Genomic DNA, 6,034 nt, shown 5'->3' on the forward strand with positions numbered 1-6,034 from the left:
TAATTATGGGGGATCAAGTTTTCTATAGAGAAGCATTCACATGACATGTCAGCAAGGGATTCCTGTCATATTCCACCGCATACCTGTGCAAGTCTTTGCAATCATGTCTATCGTATAAGCAATGTTATTTTTCTTCACCAAGTACTCAATCATTTCCACTTGAATTACTCGAAAATATTTCGAATGCTTCTTTCTTCCTTGATAGTCAATGCTACTTTTAGACTGTATTTTCCTTAATACTTGATAGCTTTCATCCTTTTTACATCCATATGGATCATAGCTTGTTTTCTTATTGTCTCCAACATCTCTTCTAGTGGCATCACTCTGGCTTTGTTAATAGAGTTATTGTACGACTCAGAGAAGTTGTTTAAGACATCTTCACACACTGCTGCGCAACTGAAGAAAGCACGACTATAGTTACGAGGATTTCTCTTCATTAGTTCTTCGTAGACACCAAAGTCAAACTCCTTAACCTCCTTAATTGCTTTGTCATACTCACCAATGGTAAAACTCTTTGCCACTGCCCAAAACAACACTCTAAGGAGCTCTTTGCCTGGATAAATTCCTCTCATATTTCCGTAAATGTAGTGTGTACACATCCAATGTTCCACTTTAGGCAATGAAGACATCTACAAGACTTAGAAAGTATATGGTATATATATGGCATACCATAGCTTATGTACAAGAAAGAGAAAAACAGAGAATGCAAAACAGAGACATATCTGAAGAATAATGAACTTACTTTCTGCCTACCAGATATAATAGTGAACCCATTACCATTTTCAAGCTTCAGATCATGTTTTAGTAGCTTAATAAACCAGAGCCAATTGCTTGTGTTTTCCTTTTTCATACCCAATGCAACAGGAAAGAATTGGTTATTGGCATCACACCCTACAATTGCTAGTAGTTGGCTGTCAACATTGTTCTTCAGGAAGCATCCATCTAATCCAATAATTGGTCGACAATAAGCAAGCCATATTTTCCATAGATTTGCTAGAAAATACAATCCAATGATAACCGGAATTGAGTCATCTTTGGTTTTGACAATATAGAAGTCAATAGGGAAAATTCAATCTCTAATTCTCAAGGGAATATCATAAGCTACTCTTTTTGGTGTTGAAATAAAAAAACAAAATTGTCAGAGAAGGAAGCTGCGATAATGAAGCGTGACGAAAGTTGAGGATGCCGCTAACACAATCTCCGACGATAATCTAATTGTTGACTCTGAATCGGTGCTTGGTTCTTTCTAATTTCAAATCGGTGCTGGATAGTTGTCATTAGAGAAAAGAATTGCTGGCGATGATGAAGCTAAAAAACGAATGAGGATAGAGTAATCATTTGTACCCGTTAATGAATGTTATTCTGGGAAGTTTCCAAAGGTGCTAAAGTTGTCAATTCTAAGTTTTTTAGTGTTATTTCATTCAATTTATCAATAAATATTAATCTTATATATATATATATTTTATCGTCTGAAATCTTTTGATTATATTAGAAGAACTATTATAAGATTAGTTTTTCAAATGACAATCTATCCGCTCCACTTGAATCCACACAGCCCATGACCACTCAACTGACAATTTTTATTTCCTTCTCTCTTGCATTGTTTTTATATCTTTTTTATGACTATACTAATCTTTTTTATCTATTGTATTATTTTTTTTTGAAATCTTTCATACAAATTTCAATCTTACAATAACTTTAACTTTCTCAAATTACCATTTTTTTATTTTTTGATAGTTGAACACATATCTTTTCAAATGATAAATTGTCATGGAGATTTTTTTTTGAATTATTATATATTAGGTATTTATTTTTCTTCAATCTTTATACTATACTAATTCATCTAAATCTTAATCTCAACTTTTTCAATATACCATTTTAAATTTTGCTTTTTATAATATATCCTTGATTTCTTATTTTTCCTATATGTTAAATTTTTGTATATTTTTCATATATATTCTTATTGTTTTCTATTTTCTTCATTCTCTCTATATGTTTTGTGTCTTATGGTTTTATAGGTTGGATTTTTATTTGTGAAATTTCTTAACTTATTATATCTCGTATTTGTTTTTTGCACTTGCATTAAAATGTTATTATTTTTATTAGTTTAAAAATGAAAATTAAATCATTCGAATGATGCATTTGAACTTGTATAATTTAACATTTATATATTTATAAAATTTTAAATTTAATTTAAATTTAATTTACTTTTTATTTATATTATAATAATTTTTAAATAATTAATTAAAATTCAATATTTTTTTTATGTTCATATTGATTAATTGTTTATTTTATTTATAGATTTTGTCTTTCCAAAAGTCCCACGTGGAGACACACACTTCTTGACAGAGAGAACTTCTTGCCTTCTCACTTATTCCGCTGTTGAATAACCCACACAATGCCGCTGCTGCTAGAGAAGATGAGTTCAGTGCTTTGGCCACGACGGCTAATGTCAAACTTTCTCGATCAAACCGTATCTATCGCTCTTCCGTATGTCTCGAATCTCTTTCTTAGGCTATGTACAATGGTTTTTTTTTATCAACACCTACTTTATACTCTACATCATCTCTTCTCTCTTCCAAATCATCTTCTCTTTCTTCCACATATTAATTCAACACTCACTCAATTTTCATCAGCTACAATGGTTTTGTTTAATAAAATTCAACACCTTACCCCACCATTTTTATTACACATGTGTCTTTTTTTTAAATGATAGTAAAAAAGGATGATTTTTTTTTTCTGTATCAAAATCAAATAAAACTAGTGTCTATTTAAAGAGTTTGAAAAATAATGAATTTTAGTATAAAATTTATATATTTGTATGTAAATAATTTATGAAATAATTGATTTTGAATAATTGAGATAAAAAAAATATATCAAAAATCAGAATATCCAATTAATATTCTCCACATGTCATCAATGATGGCCCACTTATCAACTTTCACGCTGTTGAAAACTTTCAACTCTGTGTTTTCCACATCAACTTTTTTTTTTTTTACAACATCCATTGCAGCACCCAGAAAAATATCAATTGTTGTAAAAAATTTACAACACACCATTGTAAGTAGTCTTATGATTACAATACTTAACGATGAAAAGCGAATTTCAAAATAACCGGTTTCCAATTTTGAACAGGAGCCGGTGGAAGGAAAAATCGTGACAAAATCTCCTACTTTGATTTCCCAGTAAGGAATATATTTATTCGTAAACTGATCGGTCAATTTACAGATTTTAGATTCTCGATTGTGCCTTTGTTCAATTCGTGGAAAAGCAATTTGGACCTAAATCTCCGACTGTTCTCAGGTTCTTGGAGGATCAACTGGAGTTATAGAATCATTATGTGGTGTCATCAAACCCATTCAAATCATGTAAGTATTGTTTCTCTGTTTGGGTCTTAGTTTATTTTGGATTTTTTCAATTGATTTCTCGATGTAAAATTACTAGAGCTTGAGCAAAAACTTCGAATATCATACTTCAGTTATATATGTGTTATCAGCGAATTGGTTAATTAGCTTGAATCTAATCTGAATTCATGAGGAATCTCGTCTATATATGTGGAATCTACTGATTAATATTATATTCTACAGAGACTTATTTTTCAACTATGGATTCTCATGGTAAGAGTAAGAGGGATAGACATGGAAGGCAAAAGAAGTGGAGAGATGAATCCGAGTCTGAGTCTGAGTCTTCCACTTCTGACTCCGTCGGTTTAGATGATTTGTCACCACCCAGGAGTTCCAAGAGGAAAGGCAGTAACAGTAAACATGAACAAATGGTAGCCGTCTAGGGAATTTCTTGTCATTGATAAGAGAAGGGTTACACATATATATACAGCCATAGAATCAACAGAAAAGGAAACTAAATATACCGATATATTCATAAAACTTGGAGAACACTGCTTAACACCCCCCTCAAGTTGGAGCGTGGGGATTGCAAACGCCCAACTTGCCAACAATTTGCTGGCATGCATGACGACCAAGAGCTTTAGTAAACACATCAGCAAGCTGATCATTTGTTGACACTTTCTTGGTAGCAATAAGACCATCTTGTATAGCATCCCGAACAGAGTGACAATCTATTTCAATAGCTTTTGTTCTTTCATAAAAAACCGGATTGGCGGCAATATGAATGGCGGCCTGACTATCACAATGCAACACAATAGGACCTTTGTGTTGGACTCCAAGATCAGCCAACAATGCTCGGAGCCATTTCAATTCATCAACTATCACAGCCATGCTTCTATACTCTGCCTCAGCCGTAGAGCGAGCAACAACCTTTTGTTTCTTGGTTTTCCATGACACCGGCGAGTCACCGAGAGTAACAAACCAACCACTAACAGAGCGACGAGTTAAGGGACAACCAGCCCAGTCCGAGTCACACCAACCATGAACACGAAGATCACTATCAGCTTTCAGAAATATACCTTGGCCCGAAGTACTTTTCAAATATCGAACGACGCGCAAAGCAGCTGTCCAATGATCAACGCACGGCTGCTGCATAAACTGGGAAAGAATAAGAACACTGTACGTAAGATCGGGTCGCGTCGCTGCAAGATAGATCAGTCGCCCAACAAGACGTCTATAACGCTCAGGCTTATCAAATAAAGTACTCTTGTTTACCGCCAAGCCATGTTGTTGTATCATCGGAAAATCAACAGGTTTGGCACCCAGAAAACCAACTTCAGCTACGATGTCAAGAGCATATTTTCTTTGACAAAGAAAAATTCCTTCAGGTCGACGAGCAACTTCAAGTCCAAGAAAGTATTTTAAAGTGCCTAAATCCTTCATATGAAAGCACTCTCCCAAGTATTGTTTAAAACGAACAATAGCATCATGATCATTTCCTCCAATAACCAAATCATCCACGTAAACTAATATGTAGATTTCGCTACCCGTAGATTTACGTAATGAGAACATAGAATAATCTGACTTGGATTGAACAAACCCATATGTGAGTAAGGCTGTTCGAAGTTTAGAAAACCAGCATCTAGGTGCTTGTTTTAAGCCATAGAGAGATTTCCTAAGGCGACAAACAAGACCTGGTTCACCTGTACGAAATCCTGGAGGTGGTTTCATATACACTTCCTCTTCTAGATCACCATGTAAGAAGGCATTATGTACATCCATCTGATGTAACTCCCAACCTCTTACAGCCGCCACCTCAAGGAACACACGTACCATAGACATTTTGATAACAGGTGCAAATGTGTCCTTATAATCAACCCCTGCGACTTGCTTATTACCGAGAGCAACGAGGCGAGCTTTATATCTTTCTATCGTACCGTCTCCTCGATATTTGATACGATAAACCCACTGACTTCCAATGGCTTGTTTACCGGGAGGCAACTTCAACATATCCCATGTTCTATTGAGTTCTTGAGCACCAACTTCAGAACCCATAGCGTCACGCCACACTTTTTGAGCAACTGCATCTTTAAAACAAGTGGGTTCCACTCCACAGGTCAAAGCTACAAGAAATGCACGATGAGCAGGAGAAAAATTATCACAGCTTACAAACTCTGAAATCGCAACTTTCTGCAACTTTCTGACGTATCAAATAGCTGATCCATCTCAAAATCATTAGCCTTTACTGTGTAAAGGACGTGGTCTTTTAAGCGCACAGATTTTTCTTCTGTCGCATACCACGACCGAGTTAAAAAAGCAGAGCACGTGCAACATTCAGAATGTGACGATGCTTTCTCTCGGCTCTACCGTTTTGTTGCGGAGTGCCTACGCATGAAGTCTGGTGCAAAATTCTTTTTTCCTTAAACTCAGCCGAAAAGCAGGTGAATTCGGTACCATTATCACTTCTTACAATTTTGATTTTTATGCCAAATTGTCTCAAAATCAAAGCCATGAAATTTCTTATGGTTTTTCCAACTTGTGATTTGTCGTGAAGAAGATAAAGCCACACACCACGTGAATGATCATCCACGATGGTCAGAAAATAAAATGAGTTACACAACGTCGGATGTCGATAAGGGCCCCGCAAATCGCAGTGTATCATATCAAAAATCTCAAGACTTTTATTATCA

The sequence above is a fragment of the Eutrema salsugineum genome, unplaced genomic scaffold, assembly GCF_000478725.1.
Source record: "Eutrema salsugineum unplaced genomic scaffold, Eutsalg1_0 scaffold_15, whole genome shotgun sequence".
NCBI lineage: Eukaryota > Viridiplantae > Streptophyta > Magnoliopsida > Brassicales > Brassicaceae > Eutrema > Eutrema salsugineum.